Raw genomic sequence first — 19,501 nt, forward strand, 5'->3', positions numbered from 1 at the left:
AAAAAAAAAAAAATTTTGCTGGCCAGTTGTGGTGGCTCATGCCTATAATGCCAGCACTTTGGGAGGCTGAAGCTAGAAGATCACTTGACCCAGGAGTTTGATACCAGCCTGGGCAACATTGGAGAGACCCTGTCTCTACCAATAATAATAATAATAATAATAAATTAAATTTTACAAAGAAAAAAATAAACATAAAGAAAAATGAACAAAATTTTTTGTCTACTTTTTGTTTGGGCTTTTTCTTTTGGATTTATATGAGTTCTTTATGTATATAGATATGGGTCTTTTGACCGGGCGCGGTGGCTCACACCTATAATCTCAGCACTTTGGGAGGCTGGGGTGGGCAGATCACTTGAGGTCAGCAGTTCGAGACCAGCTTGGCCAACATGGTGAAACCCTGTCTCTGCTATAGTAATAAAAAAAATTAGCCAGGCATGGTGGTGCATGCCTGTAATCCCAGCTACTTGGGAGGCTGAGGCAGAAGAATCGATGGAATCTGGGAGGCAGAGGTTGCAGTGAACCAAGATCATGCCACTGCACTCCAGCCTGGGCAACAGAGTGAGACTCTGTCTCAAAAAAAAAAAGATGTGAGTCTTCCGGCAGATATATGTATTGTAATTTTTCTTTTTTTCTTTCTTTTTTTTTTTTTTTTTTTTTTGCAGATTAAGGCTTGTTTTATTTTAATGGCTGATCTATGTAACCACGGAGGCCAGCATGTACAGACAAAGGGGGAGGTTTTATTTCTTGGTCTCTTCCTCCTTGGACAAAGTCTTGATGATCTCCTCCTTCTTGGCCTGGAGGCGCTCTTCACGGCGCTTGCGTGCTTCCTTGGTCTTAGACCTGCGGGCCTCAGCCTGGTCAGCCAGCAGCTTCTTGGGGGCCTTGTCTGCCTTCAGCTTGTGGATGTGTTCCATGAGAATCCGCTTGTTTTTGAACACATTCCCCTTCACCTTCAGGTACAGGCTGTGATACATGTGGCGATCAATCTTCTTAGATTCACGGTATCTTCTGAGCAGCCGGCGCAAAATCCTCATTCTCCTCATCCGTGTGACCTTCTCTGGCATTCGGGCATTGGCTGTACCCTTGCGCTTACCTATGCCCGTGTGCCTGCCCTTCCGGCGGGCCAAGGTGTTTTTCCGGCATCGAGCCCGGGAATGGACCATCACAGGCTTGCGGATGATCAGCCCATCTTTGATGAGCTTCCGGATCTGCTGACGGGTGTTGGCATTGGCGATTTCATTGGTCTCATTGGGGTCTAACCAGACCTTCTTGCCACAGCGGAGGACACTCGAGGCGAGCCTCTTCTGAAGCCTCAGCATACTCATGGTTGCGGCCGCAGCAGCGAAAGGAAAGAGCTCCTGTTATTTTTCTTTTTCCTCCCGAGACAGAGTTTTGCTCTGTCACCCAGGCTGGAGTGCAGTGACACAATCTCAGCTCACTGCAACCTCCACCTCCTGGGTTCAAGCGATTCTCCTGCTTCAGCCTCGTGAGTAGTTGGGATTACAGGTGCCCATCACCACACCTGGCTAATTTTTGTATTTTTAATAGAGACGGGGTTTCGCCATGTTGGCCAGGCTGATCTCGAACTCCGACCTTGTGATCTGCCCGCTTCAGACTCCCAAAGTGCTGGGATTACAGGCGTGAGCCACTGTGCCTGACCTAATATTTTTAAATAAATAAATCTGTTGCTGGATTTAAAAAATTGTTTTAATGGCTCAACACTTTTATATTATAGATTAAGTAAATGCAAAATTCCATTTCAGGCAGTAATGTCAATTAGACACCTGAATGACCCTTCAAACTAAACAAAATATAAGGCACATAAAATAATTTAAAATGCATTACTGAGCTGATATGAAAGTAATAATGTTAGCAGCGGAACATATCCAAGTCACAGAGCACCAAAGTATGTTACCAACAGCGAATACGTAAGGGTCTGCAGCAACCTCGTTTCTCGCCTCTTAAGAAGAAAGAATTCACCTGATGGGCATAAAGCAGAGTGAGAGATCCAGGCAAATTTTAGAGCAGGAATAAAGTTTATTAAAAAGTTTTAGGGCAGCAATGAAAGGAAGTAAAGTACACTTGGAAGAGGGCCAAGTGAGGAACTTGAGAGAGTCAAGTGCACAGTCTAACCTTTTGACTTGGGGTTTTATATGTTGGCATTCTTCCAGGGTCTTGCATTACTTCTTCCCTGATTCTTCCCTTGGAGTGGGCTCTCCATATGTGCAGTCGCCTGCTAGTGCTTGGGAGGTGAGCTTGTGCAGTGTGTTTACGGGAGTTGTATGCATGCTCATCTGAGGCATTCTTCCCTTACCAGTCAAGTGTTCCTATAAGGTCATATACCAGTTAAACGCCACCATTTTGCCGCTTAGTGCGCATGTGTGAGCCAACTTGCCCAACTCCTAAGATCTTATCAGGAAGCTGCTGATCACCAGCTTCAGGTTTTTCTATATGTTGGGAGACTGCCTTTCCCTGGTGCTGGCTGCAACCAAGAGAGAAAGTTAACAACTGTCTGACCATCACCTGATGGTTGCCTAACATTCCTGGTAGAACAAGAGGCCCTCTCCTGCCCTGCTCGTACCTGACTAATTACTTACTGTAACAATAACTCTGCAGAGGCCTCCAAACAAAAGAAAACTCAGAGACCTTGAGAGGTAATATGCTAAAGACAGTATCTGCCCTGGAGTTTTCTGCTAAATCTTGAAGAATGTGAGCCTTCTGCTTTGAAGACCTCTTGGAGCTACTTCTTTAATTGTAGAAGTTAAAGTCTGGGACATGCTTAGGTGAGAAATCTAGAAATCAGACTTCTTGTCAGAGGCATTTGGACCAGAGCAACTCCATCTTGAATAGGAGCTAGGTAAAATGAGGCTGAAACCTACTGGCTGCATTCCTAGGCAGTTAAGTCATTCTAAGACACAGGATGAGATTGGGGGTTGGCACAAGATACAGGTCACAAAGACCTTGCTGATAAAACAGCTTGCAGTAAAGAAGCTGGCTAAAACCCACCAAAACCAAGATGGCCACAAGCATGACCTCTGGTGGTCCTCACTGCTACACTCCCACCAGCACCATGACAGTTTACAAATGCCATGGCAACATCAGAAAATTACCCTATATGGTCTAAAAAGGGGAGGCACGAATAATCTACCCCTTGTTTAGCATATAATCAAGAAATAGCCATAAAAAAGGGCAACTAGCAGCCCTCAGGGCTGCTCTGTCTGTGGAGTAACCGTTCTTTTACTCCTTTACTTTCTTAATAAACTTGCTTTCAGCCGGGCCTGGTGGCTCACGCCTGTAATCACAGCACTTTGGGAGGCCGAGGTGGGCAGATCACAAGGTCAAGAGATTGAGACCATCCTGGCTAACACAGTGAAACCCTGTCTCTTCTAAAAATACAAAAATATTAGCCAGGCGTGGTGGCGGGCGCCTGTAGTCCCAGCTACTCGGGAGGCTGAGGCAGGAAGAATGGTGTGAACCTGGGAGGCAGAGCTGGCAGTGAGCCGAGATCACGCCACTGCACTCCAGCCTGGGCAACAGAGCGAGACTCCATCTCAAAAAAAAAAAAATCTCTTTCACTGTCTCAGTCATAATTTTGCAAAGGCAGTTTCATATCTTAAACTTGGAACTTGACAGAAGAGAAAGCTATTTCTTAGAGATTCATAACACAAGCTAGTTTTTATACAGTTTTAATTCATGCTACCTGTGAAACTCAGAAAGAAAACCTTCGAATAGGGAATTTTAAATGGTGCTATTTGGTAGCTCTTGTCATGCGTGTCCGTGTGACGAGACCACCAAACAGGCTTTGTGTGAGCAATAAAGCTTTTTAATCACCTGGGTGCAGGCGGGCTGAGTCTGAAAAAAGAGTCAGCAAAGGGTGGTGGGATTATCATTAGTTCTCAAGGGCGGGGTGGGGGGTGGCAGGGCCGGGGGAGAGAGGCAGAATATTAGAAAGTACCTTCTTAAGGGCAGGGCAGAATATATCATATCAGTTAGGATGGGGCAGGAGCAAATCACAATGATGGAACGTCATCAGTTAAGGCTATTTTCACTTCTTGTGTGGATCTTCAGTTGCTTCAGGCCATCTGGATGTATACGTGCAGGTCACAGGGGATATGATGGCTTAGCTTGGGCTGAGGCCTGATAGCTCTCTCAGTCAGAAGTAACTTATCTTTGGGAGAATTCAGCTATAATCCAGATATCAAAATATTCACGGATAATATATCAATATTCAGATCTAGGAAGCTCAATAAAGCCAGGTAAATCCCAAGCAAAAGGCCGGGCGCGGTGGCTCACGCTTGTAATCCCAGCACTTTGGGAGGCTGAGGCAGGTGGATCATGAGGTCAGGAGATCGAGACCACGGTGAAATCCCGTCTCTACTAAAAATACAAAAAATTAGCCGGGCGTGGTGGCGGGCGCCTGTAGTCCCAGCTACTCGGAGAGGCTGAGGCAGGAGAATGGCGTGACCCCGGGAGGCAGAGCTTGCAGTGAGCCGAGATCGCGCCTCTGCACTCCAGCCTGGGTGCCTGGGTGACAGAGCGAGACTCCGTCTCAAAAAAAAAAAAAAAAAAAAAACCCCAAGCAAAAAAATCCACATCTAGATACATCGTAGTGAAATGCACAACCCTAAAAAAAATAAATAAAAAATAAAAAGGTGGTGAAAAGTCACAGGAAAAGAGGCAGGTGACCTACAGGAAAAAGGTAATTAGATGGTTGGCTGCCTTCTCTATTGCAAAAATGAAGACAGGAAGATATATTCAAAGTGGTTAGAGAAAATATTAGTCAATCTTGAGTTTTATATCCATCAACAGTATCTTAAAAAACAAAGAGGGTGCAATAAAGATATTTTAAGACAAACAAAAATAGACTTTAGATCAAAAGACCCTCTGTAAAGGAAATTCTAAAGATGTAACTGCAGTAGAAACGAAATAAAATCCTGATGGAAGATCTAGGCTACATAATTTTTGGGTCCTAGTGCAGAGCCATTGAAAATATGAGGCTTGGCCGGGTGCGGTGGCTCACGCCTGTAATCACAGCACTTTGGGAGGCCCAGACGGGCGGATCACGAGGTCAGGAGATCGAGACCATCCTGGCTAACACGGTGAGACTCTGTCTCTACTAAAAATGCAAAAAATTACCCAGGTGTGGTGGTGGGTGCCTGTAGTCCCAGCTGCTCAGGAGGCTGAGGCAGGAGAATGGTGTGAACCCGGGAGGCAGAGCTGGCAGTGAGCTGAGATCATACCACTGTACTCCAGCCTGGGAGACAGACTGTCTCAAAAAAAAAAAAAAAAAAAAGAGACTCTTTCTCAAAAAAAAAAAAAAAAAAAAAAAAAAAGAAAATACGAAGCTCCGAGGCTAGGCACCGTGGCTCATGCCTGTAATCCCAGCACTTTGGGAGGCCAGAGCAGGCGGATCACCTGAGGTCAGGAGTTCGAGACCAGCCTGGCCAAAATGGTGAAATCCCCATCTCTACAAAAACACAAAAATGAGCCAGGCCTGGTGGCAGGTGCCTGTAATTCATTGAGGCAAGAGAATCGCTTGAACCCAGGAGGCGGAGGTTGCAGTGAGCCAAGATCATGCCACTGCACTCCAGCCTGAGTGACAGAACGAGACTCTGTCTCAAAAAAAAAAAAAAAAAGAAAAAAGAAAATATGAGGCTCCTTGTTAAAAAAATTATTAAAAATTTCAAGATGGCAATAGCAGGTGTGGTGGGTCCGCCTGTAATCCCAGCACTTTGGGAGGCCAGAGCAGGCGGATCACCTGAGGTCAGGAGTCCAAGACCAGCCTGGCCAAAATGATGAAACTGGTCTCTATTAAAAATACAAAAATTAGCTGGGTGTGGTGGCATGCGCCTGTAATCCCAGCAGGAGAATCCTTTGAGCCAGGGAGGCAGAGGTTGCAGTGAGCTGAAAAAGTGCACCATTGCACTCCAGCCTGGGCGACAGAGCGAGACTCAGTCTCAAAAAAAAAAAAAAAAAAAAAGATGACAACAGCAGAGCATGAGAGCAAGTGCTGTGGTTTAAATGTGTCCCCACCAAAATTCAAGTGTTGAAACTTAATGGCCAGTGTAATGATAGTAAGAGGTGGTGCCTTTAAGAAGTGATTAGGTCATGAGGGCTCCTCCTCTTTGGGATGGGATTAAGTGTTTTAAGAGAGGATTCACATAGGTTCAGGTTGGCTTGCCTTTCTGCCTTCCACCCTGTGAGGACACAGGGATCCCCCTCTCCACAAGATGCAGCAATAAGGTCCCATCCAGGAAGCAGATAGCAGCCCTTTCCAGACAACTGAACCTGCTGGTGCCTTGATGGTGGACTCCTCGGGTTCCAGAACTGTGAGAAAATTAATTTTCTTTCTTTCTTTCTTTCTTTCTTTCTTTCTTTCTTTCTTTCTTTCTTTCCTTCCTTCTTTCTTTCTCTTTCTTTCTTTCTTTCTTTCTTTCTTTCTTTCTTTCTTTCTTTCTTTCTTCTTTCTTTTTCTTTCTCTTTCTTTTCTTTTTTGAGACACTCTTGCCCTGTTGCCCAGGCTGGAGTGCAATGGCTTGATCTCGGCTCACTGCAACCTCCGCCTCCCGGGTTCAAGCGATTCTCGTGCCTCAGCCTCCTGAGTAGCTGGGATTACAGGTGCACACCATCACGCCCAGCTAATTTTTTGTATTTTTAGTAGGTTTCACCATGTTGGCCAGGCTAGTCTTAAACTCCTGACTTCAAGTGATTCTCAGCCTCCCAAAGTGCAGGGATTACAGGCCTGAGCCACCGCGTATCTTCTTTATGAACTATCCAGTATTTTGTTATAGGAGCACAAACAGACTAAGACACCAAGCATGGGGCCCTTTGTGACTACATAGGTCATACATCCACAAATCTGGCCCTAGGTACTGTACTGTTGAATGACTGTTATATAATCATTAATTATATGAAACAACAATAATATTGTTCTGTGGTGGGCAGTCATATGAAAACCTACCCCAAAGGCCGAGGGAGCTGAGAGACCATAGAAAGAGGCTGACAAATCCAGTTTCTCAGAAAGCAATATTTAATAGGACTTACTAACAGAAGCTTTGTCTCATGCAACTGCAAATTGGTGGATCCTTGCAGTTACCCCCAAGACCCAGGGCTTATATTCAATAATAGGGAATTTGCCAAAGGGCAGGACATAAGTATGTGAAACTGTAAATCTTAAGAGGCATTCTCGGAACTGGAGTTAATCATAAATCAACATGGATTAGCATATGGAGTTGATTTAGCTTCCACAAATCTGTACTTTGTGGGTGAGAAGAAGCAAGCTAGAACTAAATTACTAGATAACAATAGCATATAAGCTGGGAGAGTTATAAAGTATTCTAAGGTTCTTGCATTGTTTGGGAAGAGGATAAAACTTTTATTAATTTTAGACTTTGCTAAATTTGCATGTTAGAATAGCTATGACTACTATGAAAGAATAGGTATAGGTAACAAAACTTCCAAACGAGAAAAAACTCAGCCAGTTCAAAAGAAGGCAAGACACAGAGAGACAGAAAGAAACATTAAGACAAGTTGCAAACCACATAGTAATTTGGTATAAATAAATCCAAATATGTCAGTAATCATCCTATGTGTAGACTAAACTGTCCAATGAAAAGGCAAAGATTAAAGTAGATGTAGCGGTTCAAGTAACAAAAAGAAAAAAAAAAGAAAAGGCAAACAGACTAAAAACAAAACAAAGCTGGGCGTGGTATCTCACGCCTATAATCCCAGCACTTTGGGAGGCTGAGGTGGGTGGATCACCTGAAGTCAGGAGTTCGAGACCAGCCTGGGCAACACGGCGAAACCCTGCCTCTACTAAAAATACAAAATTAGCCGGGCATGGTGGCATGCACCTGTAATCCCAGCTACTTGGGAGGCTGAGGCAGGAGAATCGCTTGAACCTGGGAGGCAAAGGTTGCAGTGAGCCAAGATTGCCATTGCACTCCAGCCTGAGCAACAAGAGCAAAACTCTGTCTCAAATACAAAAAACAAAACAAAACAAAATCCAGCTATGTGCTGTTTATATATATATATATATATAAAATTATTATACAGAAATATTGAAAAGCAATGAATAGAAAAAAAAAATGCCAGGCCAATACCAACTAAAATGAAGTTGGAAAAGCTATATTAGCATCAGAAAAAATAAACTTTCACACAAAAAGTATTAGGGCAGATAAAGAATGTCATGTCATAATAATAAAATACTCAACAGACATGTGTAACAAAAACTACTCTGTACCTAATAATAAAAATTTAAAACATATGAAGTAAATATTGACAATTTTATAATGAGAAACTAAGTTTCTATTTCTTCCTATAATGGAAGAGTAGGTTGGTTCTCAAATTTTAGTCTATCTCATGCTCCCATGATGGGCTTGTTAAAACAGATTTCTAGGCCCAACTCCAGAGCTTCTGATTCAATAGGTCTAGGGTGGGGCCTGAGAATTTCCACTTCTCACAAGCACCTGAGAGAAGCACCTAGTTCTCAGGTGCTGCTGATGTTTCTGATTCAGGCCTATGCTTTGACAACCACTGGTTTAACAAATATTTCAGAAATTGATAGATCAAATAGACAAAAAAAATCAGTAGGAGACTGAATATTTGTTCAAATGGACATGTTAAAACACTGAGGGCTGGGCACGGTGGCTCATGCCTGTAATCCCAACACTTTGGGAGGCCAAGGCCAATGGATCACTTGAGGTCAGGAGTTTGAGAACAGCCTGGCCAACATGGTGAAACCCCGTCTCTAGTAAAAATACAAAAATGAGCTAGGTGTGGTGGCAGGTGCCTGTAATTCCAGCTACTCGGGAGGCTAAGGCAGGAGAATTGCTTGAACCTGGGAGAAGGAGGCTGCAGTGAGCTGAAATCACACCACTGCACTCCAGCTTGGGCGAGAGTGAGGCTCCATCTCAAAAAAACAAAAACAAAAAACCAGCCAACCAAACAAACAAACAAAAAACACATTGAGAATAAACATTCCACTGGGTGTGGTGGCTCACGCCTATAATCCCAGCACTTTGGGAGGCCGAGGCAGGCGGATCACCTGAGATTGGGAGTTTGAGACCAGCCTGGCCAACGTGGAGAAACCCCATCTCTACTAAAAATACAAAATTAGCTGGGTGTGGTGGTGCATGTAATCCCAGCTACTCCGGAGGGCTGAGGCAGGAGAATCACTTGAACCTGGGAGGCAGAGGTTGCAGTGAGCCAAGATGGCGCCATTGCGCTCCAGCCTGGGCAACAAGAGCGAAACTCTGTCTCAAAAAAAAAAAAAGAAAGAAAACAAAAAACAAAAAAAATTATTTTACACACACAAGAAAAACATTTATCAAAACTGACCATGTACTAGGTCTTAAAACTTATCTCAATATTTTCAAAATATTGAAAGTATCAGGTCAGGTCAGGCATGGTGGCTCACACTTGTAATCCCAATGATTTGAGAGGCCAGGAGTTCTGGACCAGCCTGGGTGACATGGATAAAACCAGTCTCTACAAAAAATTTTAAAATTAGCCAGGTGTGGTGGCACTCGCCTGTAGTCCCAGCTACTCCGGAATCTGAGGCAGAAGCATCCTGTGAGCCCATGAGTTTGAGGCTGCAGTGAGTTATGACTATACCACTGCACTCCAGCCTGGGTGACAGAGTGAGACCCTATCTCTGAAAAATAAAAGTATCATATAGCCTACATTATCATACAATTAAGTTAGAAATCAACTATAGAAAATAATTAAAAACTTGGCCACGTGTGGTGGCCCACGCCTGTAATTCTAACACTTTGGGAGGCCATGGCATGCGGATCACCTGAGGTCAGGAGTTCGAGACCAGCCTGGCCAATATGGCAAAACCCCATCTCTACTAAAAATACAAAAATTAACCAAGTGTGGTGGCTTATGCCTATAGTCCCAGCTACTCAGGAGGCTGAGGAGGGAGAATCACTTGAACCCGGGCGGTGGAGGTTGCAGTGAGCCGAGATCGCGCCGCTGCACTCCAGCCTGGTGACAGAACGAGACTCCATCTCAGAAAAAAAAAAAAAAGTTAAAAACTCTTATTATGCTTGGAAATTAAGGGATGTGTCTTTCTAACTCACGAGTCAAAGAAGAAATTATAATGGAAACTGGAAAATACATATAAGTGAATGATAGTAAAGCCATTATCAAAACTGGTGAGAGGCAGCTCAAAATTAACGAGTTTAGAACACAATTTAAAGAGTTAGGGAAAAAGCAACATAAACCCAAATAATGTAGAAGGAAGGAAGGAAATAATATAAATTGGAACAAAAATTACTGAAGTAGGGCAAAGGTCAGTGGCTCAAACCTGTAATCTCAGCACTTTGGGAGGCCGAGACGGCAGATAGCTTGACCCGACGAGTTGGAGACCAGCCTGGGCAACTCAGTCTGTACAAAAGATACAAAAACAGCCAGGCATGGCAGCTCACGCCTGTGATCCCAGCTACTTGGGAGGCTGAGGTGGGAAGATCACCTGAGCCTGGGAGTTTGAGGCTGCAGTGAGCCATGTTCACGCAGTCCAGCCTAGGTGAGACTCTATCTCAAAAATAAATAAATAAGTAAGTAAATAAATAAAATATAGAGAGGATTAAAAAAGAGTTCCCAGAGGAAGGAATCCCTTTGCTTAGTGTTGAAGGATAAGACTTCCCCTTAATCTAACTGAAAGGTATAGCTGTGCAAAATGGCATGTTGTAGTTCACAAGCTCTAAGTAACTTGGTCTGGTTAGAGGGATAGTGGTTGTAAGTGGGTGCAGAAGAGTGAAGAAAGGAAAAGGCAGTGAGAGACGCACTGAGATTAATACATTAAAATTCATGGAAGACGTGTATGAAAAGATAAAAAGAAATAAATATTTTTGGGAGGCCACTTTATGGTTTAGCTTCTTTTGAGTGCTAACATGATTCTCAAGATACTTACGGGGCTGTTCTCCATAGATGGGCAGGAAATTCTTTGTGGGCGGAAGAACACAATAGAAGTAATCTAAGAACAAGATAATTTCAGATAATTTCTGTATTAGTTTGTTAGGGTTGCCATAACAAGATACAACAGACTGAGTGGCTTAAACACATTTATTTTCTCACAGTCTTGGAGGTTAGAAGTCTGAAATCAAGATGGTGGCAGAACTGGTTTTTTTGTTGAGACAGAGTTTCACTCTCGTGGCCCAGGCTGGAGTGCAATGGGGCGGTCTCTGCTCACTGCAACCTCCGCCTCCCAGATTCAAGCGATTCTCCTGCCTTGGCCTCCCGAGTAGCTGGAACTACAGGCATGTGCCACCACGCCCGGCTAATTTTGTATTTTTAGTAGAGATGGAGTTTCTCCATGTTGGTCAGGGTGGTCTCGAATTCCTGACCTCAGGTGATCCACCCGCCTTGGCCTTCCGAAGTGCTAGGATTACAGGTGTGAGCCACCGCGCCAAGCCAGAGCTGGTTTCTTTTGAAGCATCTCTCGTGGCTTGTAGAGGGCCATCTCTCTGTGTTTTCACACGGTCTTTCCTCTGTAACTGTCTGTGTCTTAATTTCCTCTTGTTATAAGGATACTAGTTATATTGGATTAGGGCCTACCCTAATGTCTTCATTATAACTTAATACCTCTAAAGACTTTGTCACTGCAATCACATTCTGAGGCACTGGATGTTAGGACTTCGACATATGAATTTGGTAGACCTCATTATAGCCCTCCATCCACCTGTCCACCAAATTCATACGCTCACCCTGTTCTAACGGCCCCAGAAATCTTAACTCATTTCAGCATCAAGTCTAAGCACAAAATATCATCTAAATCAGGTATGAGTGAGACTCATAGGAGTTATGATTTGTCCTGAGGCAAAATTCCTCTCCAGCTGTGAATCTATAAAACCAGACAAGTTACCTGCTTCCAAAATACAATGGTGGCATAGGCATAGCATAGACTTTCCCATTCCAAAAGTCAGAAATAAAAAATAAACCCCAGCCGGATGTGGTGGCTCACGCCTATAATCCCAGCACTTTGGTGGCCGAGGCGGGTGGATCACCTGAGGTCAGGAGTTCGCGACCAGCCTGGCCAATATGGCGAAACCCTATCTCTATTAAAAATGCAAACATTAACCAGACGTGGTAGCTTATGCCTGTAGTCCCAGCTACTCAGGAGGCTGAGGAGGGAGATTGCTTGAACCTGGGAGGCGGAGGTTGCAGTGAGCCAAGATCATGCCACTGCACTCCAGCCTGTGTGACAGAGAGAGACTCTGTCTCCAAAAAACAAACAAACAAACAAAAAAAGACTTTAAGGCTCCAGAATAATCTTTGGCTTGATGCTCTGTCCTCGGCCCACCAGGGTGGTGATCCATCCCCTCAGCCCCGGGTGACTTCAATATATAAATTTCTGGGCAGGGGGTGGTGCACAATTCAATTCCTATGATAAAAATGTAACCTATCAATTTGATAGGGAGAGACTGGGAACCAGTGGATTAAGTCAAGGACATCTTCTCTAAGGAGACAAGACTGGACCTAAGACTATGCTTAGATCTGAAGGCAGATTATTCTGGGCAGAGGAAATGAGGCAATAGAAATAAACAGAAAGAGAAAGAGCACAGTATGCAGGTTGAAGAGTTAGGCAGGGCATTTAAGCTAGAGCAAGGAGCCTAAATTTCACGCTAAATACTATAGGCAGGCATTGTAGGCTTATAAGCAGGGGAGAGTGACCTTATTTCATAGGGATTTTGGGTAATGGACTGTAGGGAGGCAAGAATAGAATAAGTAAGAAGATATACCAGTCTGTTGCAGCATATAGGCCACAGATTTTGGTGGTTTGGCCTATGGTGGTGAAGACAGAGAAAAGGGAATGGATTTCAGATATATTTTGAAAATGAAAATAAAAACTGGGCCGGGCGCGGTGGCTCATGCCTGTAATCCCAGCACTTTGGGAGGCTGAGGTGGGTGGATTACCTGAGGTCAGGAGTTCAAGATCAGCGTGACCAATATGGTGAAATCCTGTCTCTACTAAAAATACAAAAATTAGCCAGGCGTGGCGGCGTGTGACTGTAGTCCCAGCCACTAGGGAGGCTGAGACAAGAGAATTTGCTTGAACCCAGGAGGCAGAGGTTGCAGTGAGCCGAGATCATGCCACTGTACTCCAGCCTGAGTGACAGAGCAAGAATCTGTGTCCAAAAAAAAAAAAAAAAGAAAAGAAAAAAAAAAGGAAAGACTGGCTATTGGATTGAATGAGAGAGATAAGAGAAAAGGAGAAAGCATGTATGATCCCTAGATTGTTTTATTTTTAAAATTAATTTTTTTTTCGTAGAAATGAGGTCTTTATTGCTTGTTTCAAACTCCTGGCCTCAAGTGATCCTCCCAGCTCAGCCTCCCAAAGTGCTGGGATTACAGGCGTGAGCCACCATGCCTGGCAGATCCCTAGTTTCTCAGTTTGAGAACTGATAGATTGAAGTGCTCTATATTGCAATGGGTGTAAGTGAGGAAAGTAAGAAATGGAGGAACAGAGAGAGTTTTGTTAGGGCCATGTTTGAGATGCCTTTAAGATTTCCTAGTGGATATGGCAAGTCAGCAATTATATATACAAATCTGAAGCTCAGGGGAAGCCTGTGCTGGAGCTAAAAAAGTCAGGGAGTCATTAGCCTATGGTTGGTATTTTAAACCACTGCATTAGACCAAAAGGGACTGCTATGGTTAATGACACAGTTTAAAACTTCTCAAGGTGATTTTTTGTTTTTTTTGTTTTCATTTTTTGTACAACCTATATTTGTTTCCTTTTCATTTTCCCTTCAGTACTTATTTTAGAAGTTAGATGACCTCAGGAAAAGGGATTCAGGCAATGGTACCTGGAAAAGAGGTGAAGTGAAGAGAAATCTTTCAGGACTGTAAGCAGAAAAGAAGGGGTGAAGTGGGAGCTGGCTGGGACCAAGGGATAATCAGGAAAAAGCTCATTTCTTGGAGCCTTTACTCCTCAATTAAATAATGTTAGTCTGGGCACGGTGGCTCATGCCTTTTTGGGGGTTTTGGGGAACGGAGTCTCACTGTGTCACCCAGGCTGGAGTACAGTGGTGTAATCTCGGCCCACTGCAACCTCTGCCTCCCAGGCTCAAGCTTTATTTTGTTTTTGAGACAGAGTCAGTCTCGCTCTGTCACCCAGGCTGGAGTGCAGTGGTGCGATCCCAGCTCACTGCAACCTCTGCCTCCTGGGTTCAAGCAATTCTCCCACCTCAGCCTCCCGAGTAGCTGGGATTACAGGCACCCACCACCACACTCCGCTAAATTTTGTAGTTTTAGTAGCAACAGGGTTTCACCATGTTGGCCAGTTTGGTCTCAAACTCCTGACCTTAGGTGATCCACCCCCGCCTTGGCCTCCCAAAGTGCTGGGATTACAGGTGTGAACCACTGCACCCAGCCTAGCTCAAGCTCTTTTAATCCCAACACTTTCAGAGGCCAAGGCGGGAGGACCACTTGAGCCCAGGAGTTCAAGACCATCCTGGGCAACATGGAGAAACCCCATCTCTACAAAAAATCCAAGAAATTAGCTGAGCGTGGTGATGTGCACCTGTGGTCCAAGCTACGTGGGAGGCTGAGGTGGGAGGATCACTTGAGCCTGAGGAAGTTGAGGCTGCAGTGAGCCGTGATCACACCACTGCAATCCAGCCTGGGTGAGAGAGTGAGAACTTGTCTCAAAAAAAAAAAGCTGGGTGTGGTGGCTCACGCCTGTAATCCCAGCACTTTGGGAGGCCAAGGCAGGTGGATCACTAGGTCAGGAGTTCAAGACCAGCCTGGCCAACATGGTGAAACCCCGTCTCTATGAAAAATACAAAAATTAGCTGGGCGTGGTGGCAGACACCTGTAATCCCAGCTACTCCGGAGGCTGAGGCAGGAGAATAGCTTGAACCCGGGAGGCTGAGGCTGCAGTGAGCCCAGATCGTGCCACTGCACTTCAGCCTGGGCAACAGAACGAGACTCTGTCTCAAAAAATAAATAAATAAATAAAATAAAAATAAGGTCAGTTAGGGTTGTGCAAAGTACTTTCCTCTCTATTAAACTGTAAACAATATGAAGACAAGAACCAAGTTGGCCGGGCGCGGTGGCTCACGCTGTAATCCAGCACTTGGAGCCGAGGCGGACGGATCACGAGGTCAGGAGATCGAGACCACGTGAAACCCGTCTCTACTAAAAGTACAAAAAATTAGCCGGCGTGGGGGCGCCTGTAGTCCAGCTACTCGGAGAGCTGAGGCAGGAGAATGGTGTGAACCGGGAGCGAGCTTGCAGTGAGCCGAGATCGCGCCACAGCACTCCAGCCTCGGTGAGAGAGAGACTCCGTCTCAAAAAAAAAAAAAAAAAAAAAAAAAAAAGAACCAAGTCTTAACTACTCCTACGTTCTTCATGCCATCTAGCATGGGGCCCTGAACATAGTAGGTGTTCTAAGATGTTTTTGGAGGGAAAGAAGGAAGGAAAGGTGGATGGAAGAGTAACAGTATCTTTCACATATTGAATATCAGAGATCACATCTAGAAATGTGGTCTGCACATAATTTGCATTCAACCAGTATATAGTTGATTGATTTGTAATGTGTCCTATAATAAGATAATGGTAATAAGGTGAATTCTCTAAACAAAGTTGCCATCTAAGCAGATAGTATTATTGATTCCCTCTGCTTAATGACAGGTAATTCTGACTTCTTTTTTTTTTTTGAGATGGAGTGTCACTCTGTCGCTCAGGCTGGAGTGCAGTGGCGCAATCTCAGCTCACTGCAAGCTCTGCCTCCTGGGTTCACGCTGTTCTCCTGACTACAGGCGCCCACCACTGCGCCCGGCTAATTTCCTGTATTTTTAGTAGAGACGGGGTTTCACTGTGGTCTTGATCTCCTGACCTCGTGATCCGCCTGCCTTGGCCTCCCAAAGTGCTGGGATTACAGGCGTGAGCCACCGCGCCTGGCCAATTCTGACATTTGCATTTGTTTGGTACCTTGTGTACTAATCTAGGCCATTCAAATCGAAGACAGATTGACACTGATCAGTATTCTTCGAATACTTGTGAAAGAGAAAATAAAGAGGCTTAGCTGGAATAATGCAGCTATTGTCCTTATGAGCCTCAAGTATAGTAGCAATAAATGTATTTAATAGGATGCTGCAAACAGAATTTTTTAAAATAAAGCTTTTTAAGTAAGTGTTTTAAAATGAACTTTAATTATAGATTATATTTGGAAAGTTTCCATTGAATGTTTATAGAAATGACTTTAGTTTAACTACCTTAAACATTGGTTCTAGATGAAAGGAGTCTTCTTTTTTTTTTTTTTGAGACAGGGTCTCATTCTGTCACCCATGTTGGAGTGGAGTGGCATGTTCATGGCTCACTGCAGCCTGCACCTCCCAGGCTCAAGGAATCCTCCTACCTCAGCCTCCTACATAGCTGGGGCCACATGTGCAAGTTACCATGCCCAGCTAATTTTTATGTTTATTATTTATTTATATTTTTTGTAGAGATGGGGTCTTGTTATACTGCCCAGGCTGGTCTCAAACTCCTGGCCTCAAGTGATCCTCTGCCTTGGCCTTCTAAAGCCACTTCTTTACTACTGTGGCATTTTTAGTATTCAAATATTCCTCACAAATAATATAAAATCATGGCTGGGCATGGTGGCTCATGCCTGTAATCGCAGTACTTTGGGAGGTTGAGGTGCATGGATCACCTGAAGTCAGGAGTTTGAGACCAGCCTGGTCAATGTGGCGAAACCCCATCTCTACTAAAAATATACAGATTAGCTGGGTGTGGTGGCCTGTGCCTGTAGTCCCAGCTACTTGGGAGGCTGAGGCAGGAGAATTGCTTGAACCCAGGAGGCAGAGGTTGCAGTGAGCCGAGATCATGCCACTGCACTCCAGCCTGGGCGACAGAGCAGTAGTCCATCTCAAAAAAAGAAAAAAAAAACATAAACACTTAGTGCATTAGGCTGTTCTTATGTTGCTGTAAAGAAATATCTGAGGCTGAGTAAGTTATTAAAAAAAGAGATTTAGGTCAGGCACAGTGGCACATACCTATAATCCCAGCACTTTGTGGGGCTGAGGCCAGAGGATTGCTTGAGCCCAGGAGTTTGAGACCAGCCTGGAGAACATAGTGAGACTATCTCTACAAAAATTTTAAAAATGTAAAAATTAGCCGGGATGGTAGTGCATGCTTATAGTCCCAGCTACTCAGGAGGCTGAGGTGGGAGGACTGCCTGAGCCCAGGAGGTTGAGACTGCAGTAAGCCATGATTGTGCCGCTGCACTGCAGCCTGGGTGACAGAGCAAGATCCTGTCTCAAATAATAATAAGGAGATTTAATTGGTGGCTCGGAGTTCTGTAGGCTTTACAGGAAGCATGGTGCTGGCATTTGCTTCTGGTGAGGCCTCAATAAGCTTACAATCACAGTGGAAGGTGACGGACAGCCAGCATGTCACATGGCAAGAGTGAGGGAAGTTTTTTTTTTGAGACAGAGTTTTGCTCTTGTTGCCCAGGCTGGAGTGCAGTGGCGTGATCTTGGCTCATTTTGCAACCTTCACATCTCGGGTTCCAGCAATTGTCCTGCTTGAGCCTCTCGAGTAACTGGGATTACAGGCATGCACCACCACGTATTTTGTATTTTTAGTAGAGACGGGGTTTCACCATGTTGGCCAGGCTGGTCTTGAACTCCTGACCTCAGGCGATACACCTGCCTTGGCCTCCCAAAGTTCTGGGGTTACAGGTGTGAGCCACCGCACCTGGCCGGTTCCAGACTCTTTTAAACAACCAGATCTTGTGTAAACTGAGTGAGAACTCATTTATCATTAAGCAGATGGTGCGAAAGCTTTCATGAGGGATCTATCCCATTGATCCAATTACCTCCCACCAGGCCCCACCTCTAACTTTGGGAATCACATTTCAACATGAGATTTGGAGGGGACAAACATCCAAAACCATCACTTAGAACTACAGTCTTATTATTTTTTTAAATGGATGGTAATCTTAATATGGATATGACTATCATAGCTTTTCTTATTCAGTATGTTGTATTTGGTGAGATCTAAAAAATATATCTGTTTATAATTATTTTTACAAGCAATGAGAAAAAGATACTGGGAAAGAGGCTCATACATGCTTGTCAATTAAATTGGAAAGACAGCTTGGTGCTTTTAATGTCAGTATCAATCAGTTACTATTCTGAAGATCTTGGACAATTTACTTAGTCTTTTCTGAATTTTAGCTTACTCACCTGAAAAACAGTATTAATTATGCCTGAGAGCAATTTGCAAAGCATTTGTGGCAGACCATATATGGCTGCAACAATATCCTCCATCCCATATGCTCTTTTCCCATGTGATGGTGACACCCTGTTCCTTTGAAAGGTGGGGTCTACATTCCCTTCCTTTGAGCCTGGGTGGGTTTGGGACTATGGTGGTAATGAGACTACAGGACTTTTTTGGCTAGGTCATGAAAGGAGATACTGAGAAAAAATAGAAAAATAAACTGGTTTTTTTTTTTTTTTTTTGAAACTGGCCTGGCACATATTACAGCTGAGCCTTATTATTATTATTATTATTATTATTATTATTATTATTTTTGAGACGGAGTCTCATTCCGTCACCCAGGCTGGAGTGCAGTGGTGCGATCTCGGCTCACTGCAACCTCTGCCCCCTGGGTTCAAGCAATTCTCCTGCCTCAGCCTCCCCAGTAGCTACCATGCCCGGCTTTTTGTATTTTTAGTAGAGAGGGGGTTTTGCTATGTTGGCCAGGCTGGTCTCGAACTCCTGACCTCAGGTGATCTGCCCGCCTCGCCCTTCGAAAGTGCTGGGATTACAGGCGTGAGCCATCGCGCCCAGCCTTCATATTATCCTTTTATAGGACATAATCTAACAGAATATCATTCTCAGAAGAGATTATCCTGAGACCATTATAAAACAAAGCAAGGCTAGCTCATAATCTTCTCTAAGCACAAAAACAATGTCATTGTGCCACCGGTATAATACCAACTCTGGGCTTTTTGCCAAAATAAGTGACTGCTAGTTCTTTGCCAATTACAGTTTTTTCTTCACCCAAGTCTGCCCTCCATATAGATGTCTTGAGATACCAATAAGAATTGCATCCAAACAGCGTCCAATCTAGAGTGAACTCCTGCTTCCTTAGACCCTTCTTCAAATCACTCAAACAACCTAACATCCTATATATATTTAGTTCTTTCTAACTCCCTGTTACTGAGAATCTATGGTTCCCCCATCACATGAATTCTCTCTCACAGCAAGGAGTAGTAAATTCAACTTGTTGAACTACATATACATTCACAGTGGTCTTGGTTGGAGGATATTGACAATAAGCTCTTGCTTTTTTCTCTTAGGGCACTTGCTTGGGGTAAGAACCAGCTGCCAGCTGCCACATAAGTGGACCAATTATCCTGAAGTCACCTGGCTATGAGGAAGCCCAAATTAGCAAATTAGCCTGCAAAGAGAGACCACGTGGAAAGCCCCTGAAACTAAATCGGGAGAGAGAGAGAGAGAGAGATGCTGGTCAGGTGCTCGATGC

The 19,501-nt window shown here is 44.2% G+C and overlaps 1 pseudogene across 1 annotated transcript; it reads right to left on the minus strand.

Annotated features, from left to right (window-relative positions):
• Window positions 1-636: 636 nt before the first annotated feature.
• LOC115830490 lies at window positions 637-1,355 on the minus strand (annotated as a pseudogene). The gene has a single exon (XR_004026043.1). The product of XR_004026043.1 is annotated as a 60S ribosomal protein L19 pseudogene (transcript).
• Window positions 1,356-19,501: the final 18,146 nt, after the last annotated feature.

This window comes from Nomascus leucogenys, chromosome 15 (assembly GCF_006542625.1).
Source record: "Nomascus leucogenys isolate Asia chromosome 15, Asia_NLE_v1, whole genome shotgun sequence".
Classification (NCBI taxonomy): Eukaryota; Metazoa; Chordata; class Mammalia; order Primates; family Hylobatidae; genus Nomascus; species Nomascus leucogenys.